The sequence below is a fragment of the Ambystoma mexicanum genome, chromosome 1p (assembly GCF_040938575.1).
Source record: "Ambystoma mexicanum isolate Mex_15411 chromosome 1p, UKY_AmexF1_1, whole genome shotgun sequence".
NCBI classification, from domain to species: domain Eukaryota; kingdom Metazoa; phylum Chordata; class Amphibia; order Caudata; family Ambystomatidae; genus Ambystoma; species Ambystoma mexicanum.
Window position 1 is genome coordinate 982060215 of NC_090921.1, and position 16043 is coordinate 982076257.

General features: G+C 47.0%; 1 protein-coding gene across 4 annotated transcripts in view; it reads right to left on the reverse strand.

The window, feature by feature from the left end:
• KIFC3 (kinesin family member C3) overlaps positions 1-16043 on the reverse strand; it is a 632740-nt gene that overhangs the window by 227405 nt on the left and 389292 nt on the right. The gene's annotated exons all lie outside the window — the stretch shown is intronic.

The window sequence follows — 16043 nt, forward strand, 5'->3', positions numbered from 1 at the left end:
GCAAGGGAGGCAACAAGGGAAAATACAATGACATTCTTACAGGCCATGAACAGTAAGGATGTGAAATTAACTATCGTACTCGGCCTGACAACATTTAGTGCAAGAGCGAGAGAGCGAGAGAAACAGACAGGCGACTACCGTACTAGGCCTGACAACATTTCTGGTAGAGCAAGAGAAAAACAAAAGGTGAGGGAGAAGGCTGCAGAAAGGGAGGGGAGGAACAAAACAAGCGACTATGATACTAAGCCTGACGACATTTCAGATAGCGCTAGAGGGGGCGTGGGGAGGATAAAAACAGTAATGGGAGGGTGGAGGAAACAGACGAGGTTGCTATCATATTAGGACCAGGGACAATTCTGATCGATTAAGTGCATAGAAGAAAGTAAGGGGAGGAGATAGGAAAAGGGAGAAGGGAAAGGAGGAGAGAACAGAATAAGCAGTCAAAAAGAGTGGAGAAGCAAGAGTGGAGAGTGAATACAATTGCAGAAGTCAGTAGTAACACAATGTTGCAAGCCAGGATACAAGATGAAGATGGGAACAGCATACCATTATATGTGCAACAGTGCCTCCGTGCAATCTTAAGTTTCAACTAAAAAAGCACCCATCATCTTTTTAAATTTGTTGAACTATGTAATAGAAAGAATGTGTTTTGCAGTTTAAAAACAAAATCAGCAGATACCACGTTGCGGATTGTTTTTAAACCGCAAACCACAATGATTGAAATACTTCTCAGATTGCTTTTACACATGCAGCCCCAAAAGAAATAAAAAATACTCTTGTTTAAATTCTGGATGCAGATGCAAATGCACCGTCCAACAAAAGGTGCAAGAAGTACCATTTCCATCAAGAGTGGGGAAACAGATGTTCTGTTTCTTGCAGCGTAAAAAGAATGTGCATAACCCCAATGTGCAGTTTTGCATAACCCCAACTGATGCAAATTGCTCACATGCAAGGTCGAAAATATGAATCTGTAGAAACCATGTGATCAAGTAAGATGTATAAAAAGTAACTCACGCGTAAAAAATAACATGCATTTTTTTATGGTGATGACTTGAAACGCCTACTAGTCATAATAACCCAACTAGGGAATATATGAAACCATATATTAAAATGTTTGGCAAAGAATATGGTTGTAGCGAGACACAACATTCATAATGTATGGCGACCTGCCACCTTTATGCTCTTTATGAAGGAGGCAATATTACAGAACAGCTCACAGGATCCCTTCCTCTCCCTGCGGGAATCATGCAGGTCATTCTGGCTCATGAACCATGTGCCATGCCTCTCTGACATTGATGGCTCAAGCATCACAAAAATGGTCTAAAATGACAATTAGGATATATTGCAATGTTTGCAATGTCGTCAACATGTGTTTTACAGTGGCAGTCCCAGCATATCCTGCATATTGTTGGTGGCAAGGCATCTATTGGAGTTGTCGATGTGGTGTTTTGCCCAATTGTTTTGCTCATAAATTTCACCATTTCAACACAGTATTGAAAAGTTGAACATCCCATGACAGAATTTTAACAAACACAAAAATGATGGGAAACAAAAAGAGTATACTTTATTATTTCTATTATTATTAAACCATTTAAAGCTACAAATGGTTCATTTTTGACCATGGATAGCTGCAAATGGCTGAATGTATTCCTTTTTATACAGTCGTGTATTATTTTGAGCAGTGGTTTAATACTGTCTACAATTTGTTGATGGTTTATTGGCAGGATTGTTTTTTGTTCATGTTTAGTTTTCTTTTACTATTTCAGGTCCAATTAATTTCTCTTGTATATACACCAAGTATTCTTTTTGGAAATAATAAATGATACACTACTGTTATTACCCACGTGGTTGTGACATATCTTGGAGAAATGGAATTTAGTAAATTGAATTTTTAAAATATTCGAACCATTTATTTTCTTATGCAACATTTTTGTGTTTTCGATGTTTTATTGGCCCCAGGTGTCAATGAGTAAGGGGGCAACCCCACCCACCTCCTTTTTTCGTTTTACAGAATTTTAACATTCATACAGGTTCACCACAGATCTCTGTAGATCTCCTGGTTTGTGTACATAGCCAAAGGGGATCAGCCCTATTAATTGTTCTCCCATCTCATGGCTTTCCTCAATTTTCTCTCTCCCTGTATTGACCACCCTGTTATGTACAGTGCTCAATTACATGCAAACCACTGCTCACTTTTCTCACCCAATTACTTCATTCACGTGATGTGATTGGTTATTTCTAAGGCACCTAGTACCCAGATACTCTTGTTTCGTAAAACAGTTTGAAACAGAACTTTCAAATCATGTTTTTTAAGTCCTGGCATTGATCGCACATCATGTTACATTCCTGGTCAGCTTTATAAATGTTAAGTGGACAAGCACCAGAAAACATAGTAGTTCACATTTACTTAAATGTAAAGTTGCAGTTAGCGCTTGAATGCCTGTATTGGGACACAGAGGTGGGCTCCTCCATAACATGGCAAATTCCATTTTAAGGCAGTAGTACCCCAACTGTATTAAAGGTTCAGACGGAGACCCATCTTCAAATAAAACATTTTGTTTTAAATCGCAGTTTTACCATAAACATCAAAACGTACAACTAGATGTACTTTTTTTCTTGCAAGCTGGGACCTACCCGGATCATTTTTTTTTCCACACACACACGCTGAGCAGCAAACGATTACAGCTGTAGCTTGATTTTCACCATTTGGATTGAAAGCCTACAATTACCAGCATGCAAAGTAAAGCTAACTGAAATAAATCTAAAACACAGTGAGGCTAAATGATCCCAGCGCCAGCTTTGTGTCACATGGCATGCAGCGTTATGCACCCCTTCCCTTTCTAATCAGCCATCATTTGCACCGCTTGGTGACAATGGCCACAACACACATTTCAAATTTCCTTATGGTATTGATAGTTAACCCCTTGTTGGGACCCTAGTTTGAGCCCTTCAAGCCGGATACAGACAGTCCATCCTCTCACTGTGCACACAGATTTTGACCGTTTTCTTTGCAGAAAGAGGACAAGGAGGGGCAGGGGAAGAAGCCCAGGTTCTTCAGACACCAAAATAAACACAGTGACAATTTTGATGTCTAATGCAAGGACCTACTGGTAAGCCTCAGGCGAGCTACCAGTGGCTCACGATCTACTGGTTAGAGACCCTGCGCTGAAAAAGATGCAAAAACAGTAAATATATGGGACCAAGTCTCAGCCAAAGAGAAGTCTTAATTTTGGATCTGAAGAGACTATACTCTGCAGTAGCCGAAGAGGAGCTGGAATGGAGTTTGAGTTTAGGATCCACGGCAGAACGTACGACCAGCAATATGAAGGAACCCCAAGGAGTGCCGAGCAAGAGGAACGCAAAGTGCAAGAAGGATAAGGGATGACAATAAGATCTTCTCTTGGAGATCGAGAACCTTCGCCATAGAAGGCCCAGTGGATCAAACAAAGTGCTTTGAACTGAACCCTTGCAAAGACAGGGATCCCTGAGCCCCCACTTTACATATACAACATCTACTACTTCCCTCCTTTGATAAAGCCATTTTGACCAGTGACTTCCACAAACATTCTCATTTTGTTCCCCGACCATGGACATCAAGAGTGCATCAAAAACGGCCTATATGCCATCCACCCCTGGATGGCTCTGCACTGCCTAATGCTTAACAACTCCAAGAGTGAAATCATCTTTCTCACAGCATCCAAAGCCAACTCACTCTTCTATTCTCCAACTCCTTTCCTCACTCCATCACACAAAGGCTACAATCTTGGGGTCCTTCAAGAACAAACTCAATCACTTCATCATTGAACCGCTGCTATAGCTAGGATTAACCTTGTAAATATCAGGAAAATCTGTTTGTACCGCACTGCCCACATGGATGAAACTAATCGCTACCTTGGTGTACAGCAAAACTCAATTACTTCTCCAGCCTACTCCTGGACCTTCCGCTCTACTCTTTTGCTCCCCTTAATAACGTACTTAACTTGTAAAGGGTGCATGTAGCAATCTGCTGCGATCCTCTTCCACAGACGCCCATGCTGGATGGCATTCAATGCAAAAATCGCAGCAGTCCTCAAATCAATTAATGGCACTGCCCCCAAATAGCTCACTGACTGCATCCCGCTCAACCACTACACTGAACTTTGAAAAAAGCGTCCGTCCCCCTCAACATCCTGTTGCAACTGACCCGCTTCCTTTCCTACATATTACTGCCCGCCAGCCCCTCCAATAGGATGCACTCCTCCCATGCATCAAAGATATCCAATCGAAACAGCTATTGAAGACCAAGCTCGCGCTTCATTTGCTAGCACACAAAAGGTTATCCTTAATCTGTATGGAGTCTCTCTCCTTCTAACTGCTCTAACTGGAATACGCGATACAAATGTGTATTCCACCTGTATAAATGCGATCCGGTCATTCCATCGAATCCAAAGCATCGACAGACCATCCAACTGAAAAAAATGCATCGAAAAAAAAAATCTAATCCATTTTTTTTTTTAAATAGTAAAGGGTTTCTTTTAGTAAAAATGGGTTTTAATGTTAAAAAAAGGGGGATGGAGAGGAAGTCTCCCCCACCATAAAATTATTCTTTTTTTTAAATGCATCCGATGCTTTTTGTTTCAATGGTATGGTTGTCGATGGTTTGGCTGTCAATGGGATCACTAGGAACTGTATAAATATTGACCCAATGCCCAAAAGATTAGCATATGTATGTACTCTTATATTTTCAACAAATGTCCCCTTTCTATGTATCGTTGCATAACGCGTTCACCAACTTGCTTGCTCGAACACTGTGAAGAGACTGCATTTGCTAGCTATGCTGATGCAGGCAATTTATGGTAGAAATGTCTGCAAGACTTTCAAATGAAAAGACACACATAAAGTACTCGTTTTTCAGACCATCCAGCTTACAGCAATTTTGCACCCGCAACAAATAAGCACGTAAAATTTTATTATGAATTGCTGCTAAAAAGGAACAAAGCAGTATTGTCGTCATCTGCCGCTTGATATAATTAGTCTTATAGACAAATAGATGCACATTTCCGACATCCAGTGCCAAGAGCACCAGTGGCCCAAAGTCTGACATTTATATACACTAACAGCCCTACAGGGACATTAGAAAATCAATTCTCCAAGTTTAGTAGCTATGTACATTTTACTGAAACCTAAATGATACAAAATGTAAATATTTGGGTCACACGAATTGCTTTTTCTATCCACAAAATTAGAAAAATGTGACCATTTCCTTGGGGATTCTAGTTTCTACATTTCTAAATGCACACCACGGACATCTGTAGCTGACTGTGGCAAAACTAACAGTGGAATATGCCACAAACGCATCCCCCGCCCAAAAATACAGTAAAGAACACTATGCCCAGATGGCCTTCGACACAAACAACCCCAAAAAGAAAACGGCGCCACGGTGCTGGTAGGCCTCAAATAGCGAAATGCCTTATGCACGTGCCCAACACATACCAATAACAACTCCTGATGGCAATGAATACACGGGCCAGTTTATTCGTATTGGAAGCATATTTTCCAGACTTCACAAGAGCCGGAATCCCGTCTCATCACTGCTTAGCACGCGGCCCAACAAGCAGGGGAGTTGCTAGGTCTGGAAAAGATCAGGGGCTAAGCTGATGTTGGAACTGTTGGGACTGGGGGCTAGCTAGTCTTTTGGCTGTAGCTCCTGAGATTCTATCCGGGGCTACAACCAAAAGATCAGGGGCTATATAGCCCCCTTAGCCCCCCCCCTAGCAACGCCCCTGCCAACAAGTCTACCGAATGTACGTACGAAAAGCGAAGTGTGATAAGTGTCCTCCACCACGTGCTACATGAACATTTGGAACCCCCAAGGGACCAGGAAAGCCATCGGACATGACAGTTTGGGGTACGGAATTCACCTCAAATAAGTTGGAAAGCTATGGAAAAAAGGAGTCAGAGAACCCACACTCTCAATGTAATGCCATTCCAATACTAGAGATTTTTAAATGATCTTTTTCAACAACGTTTACGACTTTGCAACCCAATATTTGCAAGTCATTGAGTGTTCTGTCAAAGCACCCTCAACCTTCCTCCGGTGGATGTCAGCACTATATTAAACAACGAAATAGGCAAAAGAGGATTAACATAATACACAGCCAGGCGTTGTCCAAACAGATACATTTAATTAAGGCCTTCCCAACTTAAGCCCTATCCTATTTGGGGAGGCCTTAAACACACGGGTGACGGACAAACTGGGACACAGAGCAAGCAGTTGTACATGTTCTCACTCACAGACACACACACACAACCACACCCTCCAACCCCCACCCCACCCACCACTGGGAGAGACAGAATTCAAGGCTAGGGGCAAACCAGTGGCTCTGTCCTCGCTCGAAGTGCAAAGCACAAGCAGGGCCAGGAAAATGGCCGCAGAAAACATGCAATTGATTATTTTTCAAAGCAGACAAATATTTACACAAACTAGAGCTTGTGCTTGGAGATATGAGAAACACCTTGAAGACTAGGCTCAAATCACAACCTCACCAATAAACAAAATGTGTGATACTGGGGAAATCATTTCCTCTTGCTGTGTTACCTGCCAAAACGTGGAGGCCGTACAGACGATTCAGTTCGCAGCTTATGTTATAAAAGAAGCCCCGATGATGGTTTACTACAATAGTGATAATTCTTATATAGTACCTACTACAAAGTTATTTGCCTCTTGGCCTACTCTTGGCAACTTATTAATTGACATTTGCAGAGGGTGGTAAAACATGTTTTAAAACTGTCCCTTAGTTTACGTTTTGACACTAAAATGGGGTTTGCTTTTTTGAACAAAACAGCATATATAAAATAACAAGCTGTACTACAAGGAGGTGACCTTATCATACGGCATATTGTGTTTGTATTTAGGTATCGAAAGTACATTTTCAAAACCCCAACCCGGAAGAATTGTGCTTTCACCACACTACTTTGTATTCTGGCCCTCCTATGATTCCATTTAAGTCGGGGACAATAAAGTTACTTAATACCCTTTTTGCTTGCCATGTTCCTGCAAGTGCTTCACATTAGTCAGGCTTGTTCATTATGCGTGCGCTGTTTTCAAGTCGTCTCTACAATCAGTATTTTCTCGAAGGGACTCCCTACTTTGCAGTCGCACCTTCATCATTTAACTGATGTGTGTGATCCTGGGAATCGCTTAATCTCACGGTGCCTTATTTGTCGAAACAATAAGTGCTGTCCTAAAGTAACCCAGTGTCGTTACTTAAACTGCCCATCACTACATCACCGCGAGCAATTCTTGAGGCTACGTCTAAACGCCCTGAAGACCAAGGAGATGCAATTTCTCTGGCACATTAATGAAGCAAAGGGCATCTTTGTTGTTTCTGCAACCTCGTAATCGAAACTACAGAACACTTGGTCACCGGATGTCCAGCGATAACCTCACGGCGGATGTGCCACATGAGGGGATTCCTACCTGCTGAATCCGACAATCAGAACTGGTGGCCTTATGCCGCCGCAGGGCACAATGTCAGATTGACCTGTGCTATCGTGGACTTTTTGGACTCTTTAGATTTAAATGAGAATATTGCCACAATTAATTTCTCATTCTATTCTTTTGTAATGGCAATGCCACTGTAAGCATTAAAAAGGAGGCCGGTACTTTTAAGATTTGCTTACCGTCTTATGTGGAAAAATAGGAAAAACATGAACTGTTTTTTGCTGTAACAAAAGTTCGGCGTCCTGCCAGTTCGCTTTCAGGTTTCGATGAGGTGAAGTTTCAATAAAAAATAATCATTTTTTTCCACACCGTTCGCGATGTAAAAGCGCCTCATTGTTGGCACTGCTACATATATAACAATAATTATTCATATCACAAAGTGTACTCGCCTCTTGGCTTACTCAGGAGTAATGTATTCATGAACTCATTATTTAACTCCCTGGCTGGGATGTCTCTTATACATGCAAATGAGTCGGTCCCGCAGGTGTGTTGACGTACAGCGCCTCACACACTCTAGACCCGGTCCCCACACACGTGTCAGCAGTTACACACGGATGGGAGCAATACTATATGAAAGCACAAGGGATGCACACCCGCGTGCAGACACCCAGGCAGCGGCTATGCAGGGGCGAGTGAGTAACTTCCGAGGTGGATGAAACGACTGCTCATTGTCATTGCAAACAGAGGACCTATTATTCAAGAGCCAAGGACAAGCGCGTTCCGATGGTTTCATCGAAGTAACGATTGTTTATATTGTATGCATAGGCTCCATTCCACTTACTGTACATAAGTACATTAACGTAAACGGGCAGCCTTCCTACGCAGAGAGTCTACCGTGAAATCCTTCCGCCATTCAAGGCAGGATACGAAAATGTCCCAACATATTCCACAAAGCACCCCCCGCCCCCCCCCCCTTCCTCCACCGACCTCCAGATGATCTGCCATTTCATAAACGTGCTGCACGATTTCAAACGGACGTAAATACACTTCGGATACGTTAAATAATAAGCAATTAAACAAGTACGGCTAACACACGCGGCGGTCACGGTCACCTTACCTGTAACAGCTAACCAAGTGCAGAAACCAGACACTTTCAAAAACCGGTACAAATCCGAAAGATTACGAGACAAAGAGTTGGGAGGGAGTGATTTCCGTTGAGCGGGAGGTCAGAGCCCGCTGTAGTTAAAGTTTAACTCCTGAGCTGGGCACGGATCTGGGGGAGCGGGGGCTCTTTCGCGGCCACGAGTGTCCTGTGCTGCGTCAGGCTCTCGGAAAGGAGCCCGGCCTCTGCCCGCTCTTCTGTGCGTGCCAGTCTGTGCCTCTCCTGCAAGAGTCAACTTTCTCTTGAGACTGGCACTCTGTGCATCAGCAACATTGCAGAGCAATGACAGGAATGCAGCCGGACAGGTTCTCGGAGGGCAGCACCTGCCCGGGGCCTGCAGGGAGCGGAGAAGGGAAGCACAGGTAACAAGAGCCACCAGGGGAAAACGTGCCCCTGTGCAGGGGCTCTAGGGGAAGGGGAGAAGGGACGCACGCACTGCCACAATCTTTTAGCCCCAAAGACTGGCTCAGATTCTCCATTTGTCGGGCCAATGGTTTATTTGCTGAATAGGTAGTACTCGGATACAGACATGTTTTTAAAACGGCAGCCCGAGTTGGGGAGCAACGCAGGGGCAAACACAGCCCGAGTTGGGGAGCAACGCAGGGGCAAACACGAGAGGCCAACCGAAGGGCAAACGCTAAACAAAATAAACGAATATGGAGATGATCATGCGACCAGGAATCCGCCTATGGCCAGAGGTGCCCCGAATACCAACTCAAAATGTCTCCCAACGATCTCTCCCGCCCAAAAAGGAGCAGCCATAAGCTCCCCCCAACCCACAGTGCCACAAGTGCAAACACCCACCAAAAAATTAGGATCAAAGTACAAGGGCAGGCCATGGAGCACAGGGCGAGCAGAGGAAAGGAGATCACATGTAAGAAACCGGCGGTATTGACACCGCATCCACTGCCTCCTCCGAGTCTTATACCACGTTGTGGGTGCACATGTGCAGCACGCTTAGCGTGGGCATATCCCAGTGCCTTGTCCTCCCCCCTCCTCCATGCCTGGCCCCTCACTCCCTCCCACCTCCTCCCCTCATGCAACCCGGCATATGTCATACATCACATGTTGGAAAAAACAACTCAAACACTTTGTAAAGTTGGAAGATTACAATGCCTCAGCAGCTTTATTTTGCATAAAGTCTTGGAGTTATCTTACAGGCGATCCGTAATTCACCACCACAGGTATACTACTCTGTGTGCGGCTACCTAGGTATCCCTTGCCCTCCCCCCCTCTCCCTTACCGTCCTCGTCCGGTGGACGCCTCAGGTTGAGCCCGGCCCTTGCTAATAACCTCTCTCTACCCCCTGCCGTTTGTAGATTTACCATGACCGAGTTTTTCCATATGCCCCCCCCTTTTGCTCTAGGTCTTTGTTGGGAATGCCCTGCCCCCCCCCCACCTACCCTGACACTTACCCCGTGTCCTGGGTCTGGGTCTAGATAAAACCGGCAGCCACGCAGTGCCTCGCTAGTATTCAGGTTCCTATACCGGCACCACCACAAGTGCCCCAACGTTACACATATCCCACATCCGTTGTTAAGGCCGACAACGCCCTCCGGTGCCGGCCCACACCTTTCTGCCTGCCTATATGGTCATCGCTTTGCGATGCCCGTCTATTTTGAGTCGTTTCTACTCTACTCTGTCCCCCCCTTCGTCCCCCAATTGCCGCTTGTACTGGAAGCCCAATCCTATCTATGCTGCCCCCCCATGTCTCCCTTCCGTCTTGTCGAGCCCCTGAGAACTTCCCAGTCCCTCTCCCCCAAGGCCTCTCTGTGAAGTCTGACCCAGTGCCCCCCTGCCATAGAAATATCTCTTCCGGGTATCCTATCCCTTCTCCTTCCTTTACCAAGCTTGCTCCTCGACTCACCAGGTCCCCAGTTTTTTGGGTCCCGCCAAACCCCCCCCTCCCTGTCGTTTCTGCCAGTCCATATCCTAGCTCCATTTACCCCCAGAGGCAGACTTCCCAGCCCTGTTCTTCCGTACCCAGTCTCCTGGTCCCCCCAGCTTTTGGTACTTGCCCCCCCCTTTCCTTCCTTTCCTTGGGACTGGCTTCCTCCCCCCTGTTCCCTCTACTCGCCTTGCCGCCCTGTCTTGGATCCCCCAGCTCCCTCCCCCTCATGCCCCCCTCCTTCCGTGAAGACTTCCCCTTTGTCACCGTTACCTGACCCCCCGTAGTCTCCTCTTGTTCCCCCAGACCGACTTCCCTTGATGGCCTTGTTTGTGAGTTTGTTATTCGTTCCCCCACTCCCCCCACCCCCCTGCAATTTTGGGCTTGGAATTGGCTCCCAAGTCCCCTACGTCCCTCCCCTTTTTTCCCAGGGCCTCCCCCGAGCCTATTACTCTTAGCGCCGTAAATCTAATCTGTTGGCTGGTCATTCCCCTATGGGTCTGCCAGTGTTAAAGGGATTGACCTGTGACACCTCCAAGACTCTGCTGGCTGCCGGCGGCAGAGAGTTCCCCCCAGCCTGCACAGGGCACTCCCCTCCTAGTATTCGTTTTGCTTTAGCATGCCCCGTGCCACCACCTCTGCTCATTCATGTGGATGTTTGGGAGATGGGGGGTGGTAAGAGGAGGAATTGACTCCCCTTTACCCCCTACCCCCCACCCACGCCCTTTCGATCTGTACCCCCTCACGTGCATCATTTGCGCTCTAACCCTTGCAACCCCCAATTCGCAGTGTCCGGTACTGCCTCCCTTGCTCCCCGTTGCACCAGACCGAGCACCCCACTCCCCAGCAACTCTCTGCTCAGGGTGTGGGGGCTGAAAGCGAATGTGTGATGCTTCGGGTTACCATCCGGGGCCTGCTGCCCAGGCCCCTCGTAGGGATGTAACGGTATAACGTTAAACATATCGTGAACCCCTTAATTGAACAATAATAACCGTCCCGTTGATTATACCATTCATACCGTTAAGTGAGCTTTTCAATCTGATTTGGAAAGGCTGCAGTAAGCAAGTGCTGCCCAGTCTTGTCTTCCCGTGTTGGATGTGCCGCCTGCCAAGTAGTTTCAGTTGGCGCAGTTTATAATGCCATTCCATACACCACCCGTGCCGGACACAAAATCAATATGTTAGCAATAGGAAGAATAAATACTGTGCCATGAAGGAGAATGGTTTTTCTTTGGGTTTGCGGCTTTGGGTATTATATATTTATAATGGATAATGTTTTTTAAACATAGAAATGGGGCATTTCCCTGGTTCTATCATTGAATTTACATGTAATAAGTCACACCGCGAAAATCACTCATCTCTGTGGGTATTCCCTGCTGCCATACCAAAGGGTAACATGTTCGTGATTACTGAACACCTTATGTCCCGTAAGCAAACTAAAGCCTGTAACGTAAAGAGAGAGTGCATGTGTGTGTGTGGTTTGCACGCAAGCGTGTACCATCATCAGCCTCCATTGATCAGTGGTATATAGGTTACCAAGAGGGCAACATGTTCACCTTCCCCCATAGCCCGTGCCATTTTGGGTTTGTCATGATATCTCAATTCAATGAAATGTACATATTTCACATTGAGGTGCTAATTAATGGCGATGTCTCATTCCCTGTATTTGTTGCATGGGGGCAGCGCTATGGCCAGCGGGCAAAAGGGTGAATGCTATAACGTGGTTTGGCCCAACGCGGTGCCCAACCAGCGCAAGGCATAATAAAGCCTTAACGTCCCCCTGCACTTCAGTATCTGATTTGCCCATCCAGAGTGACCCCATTAGATATTCCTTAAACTTGTGACATGATACTCCAACTCTCTACGTTGCCACGTGTAAACACCATTTAGCAAGCCCCTGCATTCGATAGCCACCATACCGTTCCTACTAAACCCGACGCCGTTTGAAATGTGCCGCTCCATAGCTGTGGTAATGCACAACCAATCCCCTTGTTGAACGAAATTTGGAAACCCTAACAGTGGTACGGGAACTGCATGCACTACTATCCCACCTAAACTTATCCCATGCTGCCGATTTCCGCAACTTTATAACTGAACCTGGCCATCGCTGCCCATACAATGCTTGGCCTCTTTCGTGTGTGCATAATGGTGACCTACTACTTTACGAGCCGTAGAGCTCAGCATTGGTAGCGGTGCATGGTGCATGATGTACGTAGCAACCCCGTTACACCTCCTGCTTGCAGACCTGCCGCTGTGCACCCACCATGTTTCGTTTTACCAAAAAGTGCGCTGCCCACCCATAACACATTCGTGCCTCGGGGAGCCTTGCGAATGCCATAACGCTGCCTAAACCGACCAACCCCAACTCCCTTCTTCACCCCTTTACCCTGAACGTGCAGCCATCGGACACAAGGTTTGTTGCGGGTGGGCTTTATTGACCCTTGCATACCACGGTCCTCTCCTTTCCTTGCCCCGTTCCCTATCCGTGGCGCGGCGGCCATAAATACACGGAAAACCCTGCTGCATTGCTTTTTTTTTTTGAGAAAACATTCTGCCTATCGTTGAACTTACTAACACGTGGCGCGGCAGCCATCGAAATAGAACCCACATGCTGTCTTCCTTTCTTACATTAGATACAAACATGCTGCTTTTACTCGAGCCTATGAAAACGTGGCGCAGCAGCCGTAAAACAAAGAAAAGCAGGCCACCCCTACTCGACATTACTACACGTGGCGCGGCGGCCACCGGTTTTGGAAAACCACCTGCCTTTGCTTAAACAATTCACGTGGCGCGGCGGCCATCGAAATAGAAACCGCATGCTGCATTCCTCCAACACAAACATACTGCCTTTGTTTAAACAACACGTGGCGCGGCGCCATCGAAATAGAAACCACATGCTGCATTCCTCCAACACAAACATACTGCCTTTGCTTAAACAACACGTGGCGCGGCGGCCATCGCAATAGAAACCACATGCTGCATTCCTCCAACACAAACATACTGCCTTTGCTTAAACAACACGTGGCGCGGCGGCCATCGCAATAGAAACCACATGCTGCATTCCTCCACTCACAATTAAAATAACTGCATATAAAGGCCCGCCCGCACGTACAGCCTGTGCAGCGTGTTCCTGACTTTGGGGGGCCGTGTGAGGCCCACACCCACAACATACTGTTGCCACTACTTTAATAACTACGGCAGGCGTCCTTGGAACGAAACTGCCTAAACAACTGCTCCCCACTCGTTTTATCACCCACATGCTCCTACAAAACATTATCCGTAATAAAACCCGCCAATGATGCGCAGCGGTGTTCGACAAACACGCAGCGATCTTGGTACCGAGGGCAGCGAATTGCAAATGCATGGCCCCTTCACAAAACCGGCGTGCCGCGGGGGCCAACCCCTCCGAACCTTTTGCCTGTATGCATGCGGCCAACACGTCGTGGCCTTAAGATTGACAGCTGATAACATAACTGCGGCACAGCGACCGCCCTATGCCCGCAAAGTTGCACGGTGGTACCTAAACACTTCGCCAAACCGCGTGTGACTTGCGCGCCGACCAATCCTAAGTTCATCCCCTGTTTCCATCCTATTTACCAACGATGGCCCATCCTTGCCGCATGAAAACTTTGCCTGTATCCATCCCGGGATTTTTATTGTTATTTATTTTTTTTTTACCTTCCATTTTAACCCCCCAGCCCCCAACTCACCGCTGCTCTTAAGTACGCGCATTTGAAACCCCCTCCCCGCAACCATTACATATGCGGTGCAGTGTTTTACAATGCTGCCCCCTGTTCTCCCCGGTTTCCTTCAATTTGATCCCACCGCCGCCTTTTGCTATGCGGTGCATTTTGCAAACTGACCCACTGTTCTACCCAATTCCATTACCACTTGAACATATTGGCCCATCTGGTCCGCTTTTTAACTTTGAATGCTGTAAGTTGAGCGCGCGCATCTCCCCTGCTTTTCCACCGACCAGCCGTATGCTCACGCCGGGTCATTCCCACTGCCTGCTCGGTTCCCGCCTTAAGCGACACTGGGTACCCCAACAAACCCCTTCCCCTACTTCGCCGCCCCCTTACTACCTCACACATTAACCGGGACAACCATGTCTAACAAAGCAACAGGCACGCCATACTGGATTCCCAACACAATATGGTGCATAGTTGAAAAGAACTTAGACTCACCCTGAGACTCTGCCCTTTGTGCATCGCGCCATACTAACCCCTGTAACACAACATGGCCATGCGCCGAAAACCGGCGACGGAACAAACAAAGCATTTCAAATGCAATTCCTTCGCATCACATTTTTCTGTAAAGACCAGCAATTAACTGGCCATCGCTTCAAATTCCGGTAACTCCTGGTAATTGTGATGGCTGCCAACTATCTACTTCCCAAATAATGCCTCCTGAAAAACCCCTTCAGTAAATGCGATAGCCCAGATAGCAGCCCTGTACCGTGTATCCCTGAGCTTATTCAACATCCAGTTTCACCGCCCCTGCAGCCCTGCTGCCACCCCCCCGGCAGGACTGCCAAACGGTGGCATACATAAATGAAATAGGCATTCCCCTTTAGGACCAGCCCCTACCCATCAACACAGCCCCCGAGGCACCTTGGCCAACCATGAGCTCATCGCCACACCCCCTATCTTATGTAAGCGCTTTGAAACGCATTGTGTACAGGCGCTATATAAATAAACTATCCTATCGTCTATGACTCCAATATCCCCCACGGTACGGCGGCCACTCCCCCTTTTCCTTACTAAAGTTTCTCCAAACAAAACATGCATATTGTACCCAGCAGTGTTGAAACCGAGGGAGAATGTGATGGTGTCTAGAAAAGACCGTGCCTTTATGGGGCCTGCTTCTCCCTCGGTTCCCTGCCCCTCACATTTCGCGCGCTCCCGTCCTCTTCCGGGGGCGGGCTAACGTGTTCCCCTCCCCCCCATCCCCGCCCCCTGACCTGTTTGAGTCGTGGGGGGAGGAAGTAGGCTGGGCAACCCCCACTAAGGGGCGGCGCTCGCCATGCCACCTTCGCTGGCGCGTTCGCCCGCCAAAAGCGCCAATCCCAGCTGATCAAACACCCAACATATCAAACATGCAGTCACTGCAATACAGGAAGACGATGGAAGCGCCCAATCTAACTGGCAGTCGCAGAAGTCATCCAGGTAATACCCCAACAAATATGTTGGGAAGCCCCGACAACCCCAGGAAGACACCCTTTGCAACGTAACCCTAGAACCACCTGGCCGGTCATGTCCTGCCCATGCCACAGTCTTCCTTCACGTTTAGGGAGGTGGATTCAGACAATTTAAGACCTGGATATGCAACTCCAAGTGTCACAAAAAGTGAAGTTTACTTCAAGAGGAATGATGAGTCAGACAGGCTGACACTCCTGGAAACGAGCAACAGATGTATGGACATACTCTCCGAGGACAGTCCGGGACAGGAGGTGGAAGCGTGCAACTTCCAGCATAGTACGGAAACAAACCACCACGATATGGACAAAGGCTTGGTCCCGGAGAAACACTACCCTGTCTGAAAAAAACGGAATGATAAGGGTTAACTAGT